At 39.7% G+C, this 14442-nt stretch overlaps 2 protein-coding genes across 3 annotated transcripts in view; one reads left to right on the top strand and one right to left on the bottom strand.

Moving 5' to 3' along the window:
* Positions 1-14442, top strand: part of LOC143210538 (uncharacterized) — a 50143-nt gene that overhangs the window by 13782 nt on the left and 21919 nt on the right. Inside the window, exon 1 of one of the 2 annotated variants that reach the window (XM_076427461.1) lies at positions 78-13069. The exons of the other annotated variant lie outside the window; for it this stretch is intronic. The gene's annotated coding sequence lies outside the window, so the exon portion shown is untranslated. Of the gene's footprint in view, positions 1-77; positions 13070-14442 lie in introns of those variants that run through there. 2 annotated transcript variants of the gene reach the window in all.
* Positions 63-14442, bottom strand: part of LOC143210539 (uncharacterized) — a 127332-nt gene continuing 112952 nt past the window's right edge. The window contains exon 4 of the transcript XR_013009275.1: positions 63-4356. The gene's annotated coding sequence lies outside the window, so the exon portion shown is untranslated. The remainder of the gene's footprint in view (positions 4357-14442) is intronic.

Here is a 14442-nt window from a genome sequence, read left to right on the forward strand (position 1 = left end):
AAGAATAAGGTATCACCAGAAGTTAAAGAATTCGTTGATGAGAAGTAAGTTAAATAGATTAAATACTTACCTTACTTCCTGTGTAAATGAAAATATAATCATTCTTTGATTTTGAATCGAGTTTGGTCGAAACTCACTGTGCACCGTGCCGACCGTCAAAATCCCGTTTATAATGTACCGGTCATGCATGAAATGTTGCCCGTTACACACAATATAATATCGTGTAATTAAAAGTGTGCTTGTTTTTAACAACGAGGATATTCTTTTGGAGAGGAAGCGATACGGTATCCGAACACGTTGCGACTCTTTACGATTCAGTTGACATGGCTGAAATACAACTGTTGTTATTTGTAGAGGCAATAAGGCAAAATAAACGGCACTCGGTGTAGCTCGGTCCACAATTTGTGCGAAATTATTCTTGCGGAAGAAGAATCGGTCCGAAAATAATTAGTTCGGTCGAACTGGTTCGACACTTTTCGTTGAAAATATCGGAAGCTTTTCGAATAAAATTTCATTTCTACCGTGCGAGAACTTTCGAATTCGGATACTAGTATTTACATATAAGACTGCGCCGTAGAAAGGAAGTTTTCATTTTGTACTAGCTTTCCCCCGCCACGCGTTGCTGTGGCTAAGTATTTTTTAAAAGCATGTTTTTACCTATCATAGATGTGACATTTTAATCACGTGATTGCTGATCACGGAGTCGTGTTTGACGCTGATCTGCTGTTTCTCGTTTTCGTCTTTTAGCCACTCTCAGCCTGTCGCGTTCATTCTGTTGAGTTTGATGCAGATCTGAAGCTGCAGAACCCGATCGCCGTGCTCGCAACCATGCATCCTCAAGTCTGGCACGTATTTGAACCATTCTTTGTGATGCCCGTTCTTCCTCAATTTGATTTGATCTTAATCGTCGCACTGCTTCCGTTCCGCGTGTACGACGACCTAAGTTTGCTTTTCGGCGAGACATTCTTTTTATCTACTAAAGTGGGAAGAAAGTTATATCGATAACATCTAAAATTGCTAAATATTAAATAAGGAAAAAACACGAACTAAAAAACAAAGGAAGTCTTAATAATTTAAAAATACTAACCAAATAGTGTTCAACTCAAACGCAGATCAATCTACTCAGCTGAATTCCAATGCAGTGAGAAACTTACAGAACAAATCTTTCAATTTTTCAATCTTTCTATTTATATAGATATTTATTCTATTTATATAGATATTATACTGAGAAGATTCTCGTCGTGACGCATTGGTTATAATAACGCGATCAACACGAGACCATATCGATTATTCTACATCAATGTTCTCGCAAACGCGCCACATTCGCATAACTTGAAATAAGCAGTTAGCGTTGTAGCCGGTGGAAGAAGTCGTCAAAACTCTTGTACGAATGGACTTTTTCAAATGCGGATTGTCCTAAAACCTTCCCGAAGAAACGCTGCGTCTAATGGCTCAAACCCCAGCTTTCTACACTGAGAAAAAAATCCTGTCGAAACAAAAAAAATATATGTTGATTCAATAAGATGTACTATTGAATAGTGTCAATATCATATGAACTTATTTTAATATTTAATACTATTGAATTTCAATAGCAAAACTCATTTCCGCCAATCATATAAGCGAATACCTTGACATCAATGTTTTCAAAAAAATAAGATATGGCCTCAAACCAATTCCAGTATAAATCAATACATTTCTCAAATTTCTTTAACAACATATCTGATTGAAGGAAAAAGAGAAATATTACGAATAATAATGTACGGTACTGAATCGAATAATATTTTCAATCATTTCATGATAGACAATTCAAATACATCACGATTTGCTTCTAAATTTCATACTATTGAAAAGAATACATTGATATTCATCGAAGTAAAAAAATTACAATAACACGCGTGTTATTGAAGTAACTACTTTTTTTTCTCAGTGTACGTTCAGCCGTTACGGAGATTGTTCGAATACAAACAAACGGACATTTACATTTTTATTTATATAGATAAAAATGTTTCTATTATAGAGTACAATCTTCCCCCTTTAATTTAAGCCCTCTTGTTCGACGATTACACCTCTATACGCAGAGTGAAGGCTAAATAGAGAATTGCCTTACCAACAATTGCTTTGTTTGTATTTGTCTCAAATGCATTGTATTTATGGGACTGCCCGAAACAATTCACATATTTATCTCCTCGGCGCGGCGGCGGCCCTGTAGTTCGAAAATGTATGACGACTCGAGGAAGTTTCTATCGGATATAATTATTGCCGCGTGGTCTAGTCATGTTTCTAACAACGCGTTACGCCGAGCGTCATTATCATTGTAAATTAACTGTTAATTGAGTGTTGCGTCCGTTGCAAGCGAACCTTGCATTCGTTTGTTTGCAGAACTCCGCGGGAACTCAAGAATCGAGTCGGGAATACTAAACAGAAAAGCGCGTAAAAGAGCGTTTAACCCTCGCACGTTTTTACGGCGCGAAAATTCACACATATATCGTGGTTAGATATGGTAAAATCTCCCTATTAGAGTCGTAAAATGTGCCTTTTTAAACTGTGGAATTAGAAATGCCACCCAATTACGTAATTTAAAGCGTGAAGTATAATTAGGTGAAGAATATCATCGTGGTACCTCCTGTGCGACTACTTTTCCAAATAAAGAGAAAGACGAAATAAATGAATGTGTAGAAAGAACTCGTTCGTATTTACACATTCATTGTCGCGTTTTGTCTTTACGCTACAATCATTCTTGGTTCGATTAATCTTATAATTTTCAGCGAACAATTAAAATATTTCGGTTGGCTAAACGTTCAAAGGCGTTCGATTAAAACTGTTTTACGCAGTCGCGTCCGTGTAGCAACGTGTGACCCAGAATCACAGAAGAAAATATGAGAAAATACAGAAAAATTGTTAAAAAATTATTAAAAGAACTATAGTATTTTGAATCATTACAACTGATCGCATAAGTTTATACGACGAAAGGTGTCGAACTTGTTTTAACTTGCAAATTACCGCTTCTGCGATAGATCCTGGCTCGATTAAATTTCATAATTTTCAATGGCCAATTATCTTTCCATCGGTTTAACATTGGATCGCGTTCAATTAGAACTGTTTTACAGGAAGGTTAAATAGCGCGAGCTACAGAGGACTTAATTAATTTTCCGGTTCTTACGTTGCGATGCAATTAACGTGGCCAGGAATTCGCGCAGCCTTGCAGGAACTTCTGTCGCGACGACGCGACGGCGTGCGACGTTCCGACAAAACTTCGAAACTCGTCACGTCTGAGGAAAGGCCACCGAAAAATGGCACACGCGAAGAGCCGAGCCGAGTCGAGCGGTGGCACGCGGTCTTACGAGCAACCTAAAATCGTCATAACTTTCCCTTCGTTAGCGGCGCGCATTGCTTTTCATTCAAAACGCGCGGCCTAAAGCCGATAGACCAGCCGGCCACTCACATTAAGCTATGCATATTAAGATCCACGCACCATCCTGCTTACGTAGCCGCTAACTCAGAATCATATCGACCTACATCCGCCGCTAGTGAAAACGGCCACGCTTCTCCAAACAATTAGGGTATTCGTATTTCGATTAGGAGTTCTATTAGGAGAACATTTGATATTGAATATGAAAACGTTATTTGGTTCGGTATTAATGAAGTCTTCAGCACACGAAAGACCATAGATTATTATTCTTTAGTTCATTTATCACGTACGTTCCAGTTCAGAGGTAGTAGGCCACGCGTTCTATTCGAAGAAAGTGTGACATTTCCTAGCGCATTGTGCACTATACATACATACATCGACGTATAAATGTGAATTGGTCATTCGGAGCAGTTTCATTTTTATCGACACCAAATTTTCTGGAAATAATCGCGATATGTATAGTACACACAGTGTACAGTAAGGAGCAAAACTGGACCAATAACCACACGTTTTGTATAAATCATTATTTATTGCTAGGAATATGGAAGGATAACAAAAAGTCAACATTATAATTATTTTTATCATAGTTAGAAGTAACTTAAGAAATTTTTTTTCAATAATTCACATCTCCTCGTTAGCAATAACAACAAAAATAGATTGACTCGATTTTGCACCACGTCCAATACTTGTCAATATTTAATATATTATTTATTTTTAATATTTCGTCCACAGTCCATGTGCTTGTAAAACTGCACTAATTCTCTTTGGTATACTTTCTACTAATTTTTTGCAATAATATGGAGAAATTTGTTCCCACTGTTCTTGAATTCTATCATACAAATCTGTGATTGAAGTTGATTGGGAGTCATATGAATCCCGAAGTCGTCTTTTTAGTAAACCCCATAGATTCTCTATGGGGTTGAGGTCGGCGCTCTGTGCAGTCCAATCTAGAACAGAAAATTTTTTAGTTCATATCTCCTCGTTTAGCAATAACAACAAAAATAGATTGACTCGGTTTTGCACCGGTTCCCACAAGAAATGTTTTACGTGGAATGTTCTAGCAGTACGTTTACATCTAGCACTTTGGTATGTTTACAAACTATTAGTCTACGTCTTAACACTCAGTTCTTCGCAATCAGCCGAATGGAAAAGCACGCAAGTGAAGTAAGAATAAATATGAAGTCACTTGCTCCAAATTGTGTAAAAAAAGTCATTTCCCTTTTGAATTACAGCATGTCAACGCGTAAGACGGCGCAAACTTGCAGTGTTAGTCAATCGACAGTGCAGAGAATAAGAAAAAAATACTGTAAAAGTATATTATTAAATGTTGAAGGAAGACCAAAAATATTATCACCGCAGGATGGACGAAGTATTATACGGTTTGTCACATCTGGTGAAGCTTCAAGTTCCATTATGGCTGCAAAATTATTAAAAGAAGATACGAATATACAAAGAAGTCTGTGGACAGCACGAAGAACGCTCAAAGGAGCTGAGTTTAGAAGCATTAAGAAAATAAAGAAGCCAATGTTATCGAAAAAAAATATTAAACGTCGTTTGGAATTTGCTACAAAATATCAAAACTGGACAACTACTGACTGGGAACGGGTTATTTGGTAAGACGAGACGAAAATTAACAGAATTTGTTCAGATGGCATATCTTGGTGCTGGATTCGCAAAAATGAAAGGGTTAAACCACGACATGTGAAACAAACGTTAAAGCATGGAGGCGGATCCCTAATGTTCTGGGGGTGCCTAACAGCATTTGGTGTTGGATCACTGCACCGAATTAATGGCATCATGAATCAGTACATGTACAAGGATATTTCACAAGATCATCTCATAGATGCTGTTGAAAATATGCCTTTTGAAGAAAAAAATGTAATTTTCATGCCTGACCGAGACCCTAAGCACGCTGCTAAAAGTGTAAAAAATTGGCTCAGTACTAAAAAATTTTCTGTTCTGGATTGGCCTGCACAGAGTCCCGACCTCAACCCCATAGAGAATCTATGGGGTTTACTAAAAAGACGACTTCGGGGGATTCATATGACTCCCAACCAACTTCAATCACAGATTTGTATGATAGAATTCAAGAACGTTGGGAACAAATTTCTCCGGATTATTGCAAAAAATTAGTAGAAAGTATGCCAAAGCAAATTGGTGCAGTTTTACAAGCACAAGGGTTGTGGACGAAATATTAAAAATAAATAATATATTAATTATTTCCAAGTATTGGACGTGGTGCAAAACCGAGTCAATCTATTTTTGTTGTCATTGCTAGACGAGGAGACATTAATTATTGAAAGAAATTTCTTAAGGTACTTCTAACTATGATAAAAATAATTATAATGTTGATTTTTTGTTATTCTTCTATATTCCTAGCAATAAATAATGATTTACACAAAAGTTGTGGTTATTCGTTCAGTTTTGCTCCTTACTGTACCTAGTACATATGTGATAACGGGCAAAATGCGTTGCATCGGATTGATATGAAACGCCATCCGGGATCGAGGTTGCTTCTCTGTGCGCGAAAATCTGGAAATGTCTTGCAGATATTCCCTGTGTGCGCGGCGACATGCACGGTGACACAGGTACCATCGAAAACTTTGCTGTCCGGGGGATTATGCGGAGTTTTCAATTAAACGACCCGGGCCGCTCTCCGGGCTGAGAATACGTGCCCGCATGGAACTCGCGCGTGTGTAGTGTGTGCAGGTAGTCGTAGCAATATACAGATTTGTTGGGATGCATCCGGCACGAGATTCCGAGAGATCTTGGAACTGATCCGCCAATTAAATGGCGGACAGAGATCGGAAGTCTACCCCTCGTTTTCTTCTGCATTCAGATTTTAATAAAACAGCGAAGAGCTCTTACGCTCTTCGTTCGCGTCCATATTTTAATAATAAAACGGAGGAGCTTATAGCTTTATTCCTGCATCCATACTCTAATACCCAAAAGGGCAATCCTTACAGAAACGAAAAAAAAGACAGCCAACCAGCCTGCGGAAAATGATAAGTTAGTAAGAGTTTTTTAACTTTTAGTAAAGCATTTCTTTAATATTTTCAAAGATGCGAATAAGTGTACGCGTATAGGGTACTTTGACTTGAAATGATTCAAGGCGGTCGCAAATCACAGTGCGTGCCGTGTAACACGTTAATTAAAAATATTCGAACGGTTCCTCTAATTATGCTAATAAATAATTGGGAAATGTTGGTCATTAATTAGGGAGAACCTGTACATACAGGTATGCGTGTATTCACTTACAGTTAGTTCGTGTAACATGTGCATTAAGCCGGTAATGGAATATTCCACTTCAGCGAATTTTTATCAAATCTTCGACGTGGCACCGTGGACATAAATTTCTCCGACGTGATCCGGAACTGTGCACATTTCGAAATCTATCATTATCAGAGATAGAGAGATCACAATTCTAAATCTGAACAATCCACTCTACGAAATTTCCAAAGGCACACGATCCGCTCTGCAAATTATCCATAAATTTCAATTAGCCGTCAACCCGGCCCGATCTATCCGGTCAGCTCTTTAACAATTTCATCAGCTATCAAATTCAATTTCCATGCAATTTCCAGGTACGGTCCCCCTCTTCCCTCCCCCGCCGAAAACGGAAAAACAAATTTAATTCTGATACAGTGTCGGCGCGAGGTGCTATCCTGAGAAGCACCGGGGGAAAAAAGGGTCACCGGCGTGAAATTAATTTCGTTTTAATCTTCTCCGAGCTTTCCCACAGCCGCCGCCGCCGCCGCGCCTGCCTCGGATGCTTGTTCCGTATCGTTCATATTCAAGAAAGTGTAAATAGAGTTTCATGCTCGGCATTTCGCCGGCCGCTCCTTCTTTATATTCTCGTTCGTTCTATCGCGGTGGCACGCGGTTCACGTTTTCACCTGGACGCGTGTCGATCCTACCCGCGCGCGATTAATTGTCTTCGATCACGCTCGTCCAATTTCTACATGCCCGAGCTGCGGCCGCGATCCACCGACGAAATCTTTCACCGAAGAAAGTGCGAGCGAAACCGCGACTAGAATAGACCAGGTGTGGTCGTCACATATTTCTACCTCTATTTTTCGAACGGTGCGATAATGTTCGCGTAAATCGCATGGTTAAAATCGAGGCTCCATTAATCGACCGTCGGACCGCTTCAATTATTTGATTTCCCACAGCCTCAGTCAACGTGCAAGGAATAAGTATCATAGAAAGCGAATGCTCGGTCGACCTAAATCTGTTTAATGAGGACGCTTAAAGAATCGAACGTGTATCCGTGCTGTTGGAATGAGTCAACAATGTGTGGGAAATGCGTGCGTGTTAGGTAACGCGAATTGTGGTAACCCGGGAAGTACCCGAAGAAGTGTACCATTCAATGAAAACGTAAACGAAAACGAAAACGCGGGTGGCGTGTGTAGGTACGTGTGCGGGCGTGTACAGAGACAGAGACACGTTAAAGCAGCGGTTTCCAACCTGGGAGGCGCGGGCTATTGCCAGGGGAGGCGCCAAAATTTTTAATAAAAAATTAATGTTCACATACCATAATATCTACAAATAAATAAACTTCACATCGTAACGTAACAGTACAAATTCGGTGAAGTAATGTTTATATTTATTTTTCTTACATTTTTATACATTCATTTAAGCCCTATCAAAAAATTATCCGGAGCTGAAGATTTAAAAAATGACGCCTTTGCAAACGCTCCGTTTCTGTTCGGCGAATCGTATGCAAAACAGTTGCGACAAATTCCGCTTGCTGATATAATACAGTCGGAAGAAGAATCAATGATATATCTGAAGATATTTGCGATCAATTAGTTTCTCGGCTGCGTACTTCGAAATTCGCCATTCAAGTAGATGAGGCAACTGATATATTGGGTCTATAACCTAAAAACCGGAATTTGACACTAGATGTCGAAACTTGTGTATGCGCTGTAGCAAATCATTGACATACACGTCATTCTGAAGCTGTATTCGTAACCTGCAAAATCAGTCAACAATGTTTGATTTGCTTGTGCGCATCATATTTTTTTCAATCATGGAGAATTTTGAAAATTGGCGAAAGAAACAGCATTTGCGGGAAGTTTTGCTGAGTCACTTTTTTGCAAAGAAAACTGCAGCCGAAAGTCATCGTTTAACGCTTTAAAAGTGGCGATTTTGACATCAAAGACAAAGAGCGGCCTGGACAGTCGAAAAAGTTTGAAGATGAAGAATTGGAAGCGTTACTGAAGATCAGAAGGGAGTTGTGTATTATGAGCTTCTAAAACAGGGTGAAACCATTACTGGAGAGCCGTACCGAAAACAACTGATTCGTTTAAAGAGAGCATTGAAGAGAAAACGGCCAGAATGGGAGTCCAGACACGAGACATTGATTTTCCAACATGACAATGCTCGGCCACATGTTGCTCAACCCGTCAAAAACTATTTGGAAAATAGCGGATGGGAAGTTCTGCCCCACCCTCCATACAGTCCAGACTTGGCGCCTTCTGACTACCATTTGTTTCGGTCGATGCAGAATGCACTTTCCGGAATACGCTTCACTTCAGTCCAAGGCATCAAAAATTGGCTTGATTCGTTCTTTGATTCAAAAGATGACCGGTTTTTTTGGGATGGCATCCACAAATTGCCAGAAAGATGGGGAAATGTTGTAACTTCCGATGGACAGTACTCTCAATAACAGAATTGTACAAGATTTTCTTTAATAAACGCTCAAATTTCCTTAAAAAATTCCGGTTTTTAAATTATAGACCCAATAGCTAAAGATGCCCATTTAGTTGCATACGTTCGATATGTTGCGGAAAATAATATATTAGAAGATATATTATTTTGCAAACCCATTCCTGGAAAGACCACATCCATTCAGATGTTTAATATAATAGACAGTTTCTTTGACGAAAACGACATAACGTGGATTAATTGCATTGGACTGTGCACCGACGGAGCTCACTCAATGTCCGGACACAAAGCAGGTCTTCAAGCATTGGTCAAAAAGCACCACATGCTATCTGGACGCACTGTATGCTTCACAGAGCAGCTTTAGTGTCAAAACATATGAGCGAGGAATTGAACAACATTTTTATGAAAGTTATAAAAATTATAAACTACATTAAGAACAGTCCTTTGAGAGCTAGGCTGTTTGCAAAGCTGTGTGTTGATATGGGAGCTAATTATACCTCACTTCTGTATTATTGCGAAATTCGCTGGCTATCTCGTGCAAAAGTGATTCAAAGGGTGCTTAAGCTCAAAGGAGAAATATCAACCTTTCTCGAATAAAACCACCATGAAGAGGCACATTTGTGGATGAAAGATAATTTTATTGTTAAACTTTCCTATTTGGTTGAAATTTTTGGAAAATTGAGCGGTTTAAATAAGTCAATGCAGGAATCACAAATGCATCCCCTTGTTCAAAAAGACAAAGTAAAAGGTTTCATTAAAAAGCTGGAATTATGGAAATCAAATTTACAAAAGAATGAGTTGGATATGTTTTCACTTTCAAAAGATTTCTGGGACACAGCCAATATTGAAGCGAGTAAAAATCTTTTTATCGAACACTTGGATGGTTCAGTGCTGCATTTTTCAAATTATTTCAAAGACCTTGATTTCTCAAAGGTTTTGTGGATACAGAATCCATTTATCGACACTCAAGAAGACGAATTTGAGCTGACAACCATCGAAAGGGAAAAATTGATAGAATTATCATACGACAGCTTACTGAAACAAAAGTTTCAAAATGAAACCATAATTCAATTTTGGGTGAATCTTAGTGCAGAGTATGAATCTTTGTATTCCAAAGCAATGCATGTGCTTCTACCGTTTGTAACGTCTTATTTATGCGAAACGAGCTTTTCGGCACTGGCTGCAATGAAAACCAAATATCGCACCAGGCTAATAGTCGAAGAAGAGTTACGAGTGGCACTCTCCACATTGCCCCCAAGATTTGATAAACTTTGTGCCAATAAACAACAACACTCGCATTAAATTTGTATGCATTAGATGTAGTTTAATTAGTAATTTAATATAAAAATAAATATGCAGGTTCCTATTGTTATAGCAAAACCTTGTTATTATTCTGTTAATTGTAGTTCTCAGTGTTTTAAAACGTGTCTATATTATTATATCGATTAGAAGATAGGGAGGCGCGGAAAAAGAAATTTTTTAAGGAGGCATAGTAGCATAAAGGTTGGAAACCGCTGCGTTAATGGATTACACGGGCATCGTGTGTTCTGTTATGTAAAAACTGAGACAAAAAGAACGATAAGGCGATCCCACGTAATCGGTACGGTCCCACGCAATCGGCGATAATCCATTGTTTTCGCGGCGCATACGATGAATGGATGAAAGTCATTCGTATCGGTGGAACAAGGAGATCGTTACACGGTGTAACGAGTGTGCCGCAGATTTTATGGGTTTACAGTTTACAACGAACCACGGCACTAACGAGGAGTGTTACCCAAGTGTCCCCTCTATTTTCGATGAAATTCGCACGCATTACGAAACCCTCTAAAATATTCGACATTCTTCTACCGCCCATTGTCCGTACATGGTTGCCTAGGAACGTCCATATGTGAAATAGATCGTCAAGGTTTTAACGCTCGAGATCGACGTTCTGGAGATAATTTTGCAAGTAAAACAGTTCTAAACGAAAGTTAGAAACTACGAGTTGTAAAAATAGTGTGACGGGTAGTGGCGGCATGAAATTGAAGTTCGAAACTTCTGAAGTGTTGCAACGTGTCGTCGCGCGTCGTATAGCGCATAGAACTCGGTGTAAAAATCCAGTCACGCGCCGGTCACTGCAGAAAGTTGAATCATACGTCCACTGACTCGAAATTAATTGCGACTGTTCGTTTCCGATCGTTTCATTATCTTGTTACGCTCGGTGAATGCAGTTGACTTCGTTTGACGCGGTTATTTTCCCTTTCACGCGTTTCGATCGTCTCGCGAACAATCGGCGAACATTTTATCGGGTTACTCGATCTCGATCGCTGCACAATCAGTTTCGTTATCACCAGTATTTGCACTCTAATTTGTCGGTTCTTAATCTGTATATATAAAAAGAAAGTCCTAACTCGCTGACTCATCAACGCCCAGGCTAAACCCTTGGACCTAGAAAGCTGAAATTTCGCACAGAGGTTTCCTTTGTGATCTATACAAGGAATAAGAAAGGATATTTCGAAATTCAAGCCCTAAGGGGGTGAAAAGGAGTTGCAACGTTTGTATGAGGAATATTTTATTCGTGGTCGGATTTGCTTGAAACTTGGTCTTAATGCTCTTTGATATAATTAATCAAAAACCTGTTTCGGCATTTTACAAAATTCAACCCTTAGCGGGTGAAAAGGGATTTTGAAATCTAAGATGGCGACATGACATAAAATTAAAACTCTATAGGGGTGAATGGGGGGTTAAAAGGTTTTATGGAGAAACAATATCAATTTCCGAGGGCAAAAGCTAGTGATAAATAAGCATCGCCCAAATTGAAGTCCAAGAAATTGAAATGGAAACGCGGAAGTCTTTCGGTCGGTTCGAATAACAAATGTCCCGAGAATACGAACAAATTGTAAATAATTTAGTGGATAATCGCAACCGATTCGACGAGTCCCATAAATATTTCTACTATTCGATCGTAGTAACAGTACTCGGAGCAGCGTGTAGGTACACGCTCCACGGCGCATTAATTTCATCATCTCCCATTTCACTGAACGTTGAGCATGACTAATAGCTATTAATTATCTCTATCATAACGACGGCTGCTTATCACGACCCCCCGAATGTCGCAGGAATTTCTGAGCCCTCGGACGTGTGCCGTGGTCGACACATTTATTTGAAAGTTGATTCCGCCTCCGCCCCCGTGAAGTCGCCCTGCAACGTGATCCCTTAATTGCACGGGAGAACCGTATGAGCCATTAAATCACCACCGCGGAAGTACCTATTAACAGCCTGCTACTACCCTTCCTGCAAAATCACCTTTGACGGCGACAGAATTTCACGAGAGTATTTACGATTGCCTTGAAAACACTTTGGAATAGATTCATTGGAAAACATTGTCGGCAAACAAGAGTCAATCTTTTGTTTTAAGGGAGAGAAAAAAACAGTCTGCCCGAAAGCAAAACAAGCGGAACCGGTTGTTTTCGATTCTGCTCGTATGGAATTTAAATCGCACACAGGGCGAAGAATATGTCGAGCGTGTGCCTGGCGGATCCATCTACACGGAAGTATCTTTTTTTTGTGTTCCTGCCGGCGCGGCGGCGCGGATAGGAAAATAGGGGACGCGCGAAGTGGTAATTTTTCCGAGACAGGCAAAATATTTCGAGCGCGGCTGGCCTCGACACGTTCGAAAGCCGTTCAGCGATCTGGAAGCCTGCTGAAAAGCCGACGCGCGATAAGATTCGCGGAGCTAGCCCGGTTCTACGCGGAATTTCTGCGGAATCGTGTTCCACGATCTCTCGCCAAACAGTTCTGCTCTGTTTCGCCCAGCCTTTCGCTTTCCAGTTGCGTGCGGCCCCGCCGCGCCATGCCGCCCGTAGATAGGTCCACGCATTAATTGTCAATTATCTGGACTGGACGCAAAGTTCCCGGGTCGGATCGTTACTTAACGGGATCGGTGCGGCGCGGCGTGTTATCCTGCAAACAAAACCACCGAAATCTGCAAGGCGTCTGTTACGCCGGCAAGTAAGTAACACGCAACGTGTTCGTAACACCTTGTCCCGAAATAATGGATTACGGAAACGGGTTAGTGACACGTTGTCCGCCGTAAAGTAAATAGGTCACAGTTGTTACGGGATGCTGCAGAAGCGTAGACAAAGCGGTGCGTCGCGTCGCACAGATTTTGTCACGTTGCACTGTGGTCTAAAAGTCAGTTCTAGCGCGAATAAATTAAAAATACCAACCAACGTAAATCTGTTAAAATTTATACTTGTATGATAGTTTGATATGTATTGGGTATGGGAATCAGTTTCCGCCCCTTTTTGTTGAAAAGAAGCTTATAAACAATTCCCATAGCGTGAAAACGTTTTCCAACAGTAGATCGATCGATCGTTTAATTCAATTGACAGTTCTGCAAATGCTTGACGTGGATTTCCATCAAGTAATGCTGGGAAATCTGTATCTTCGAATTTTTTGGCACACCATCGCAATCTTTGCCATTACGTCGAAATCATGGTTTTGAAAGGAGCATCGTCCCCGTAAATATATAACACCTTTCTTTAAAACAAAATAATGCAACATGACTTCCCGCAAATGCTGCTTACTTGGAACAAAAGTCGACATTTTTCACGCGAAAAATTGACTACTGTTCATGCTCGAAACAATTGCCACTAACTAAGTTTTGAAGCTTAGACATAGACCTTTCAAAAACATGTACTACGTTCCATCAAATACGCGATCGACATCTCCAAAAGGGCGGAAACTTATTCCCATACCCAATATACTACAATAACAAAAGCAAAATTAGTAAATCACATCACCGTATTATTGTTGGCAAGACTGTCGACATTCCAGTAACCACATTTTGTTTTTCTGCGTTAACCAATTGCTACAAATTATAACCTCAAAATGTCGAGTTCTTTCTTGAAGTGTGCATAAATTTTGTTAGTATCTTGTTATATATGATATTATCAGTATGGCTGTAACTGGAAATGGTAGGTTTACGTTTCCTTCACACACTTTATTATCTATTTTATGAACTGTTATGAATGATACTTTTTAAGAAAAATTATTAGAATGTCGTAAGTTTTACAAAATTTGCACGCATTTGCACGCGTTGCGAAGTATTTAATTTGAAAGCTTACTTCATCTCCATAAACGGCAAAGAGAAAACGCGATCCCCCGCAATCCCATTATCATTTTATTTTAATATTTTAGTAAACGTATCTACGATCATCCGCTTATAGTTGTTCGAAGAATGGTTCAAATTGAAGAATTTAAAACGAAAGGATTGCGTTAGTGGATTACTAGAAGCTATTTTTACCGGAAGGAATGTGAGCGGACACAATATTGAAGGAATTTTAGAGAACTTCATCAAAAATATTGAGAAACGTTGGAAA

This window comes from Lasioglossum baleicum, chromosome 7 (genome assembly GCF_051020765.1).
Source record: "Lasioglossum baleicum chromosome 7, iyLasBale1, whole genome shotgun sequence".
NCBI lineage: Eukaryota > Metazoa > Arthropoda > Insecta > Hymenoptera > Halictidae > Lasioglossum > Lasioglossum baleicum.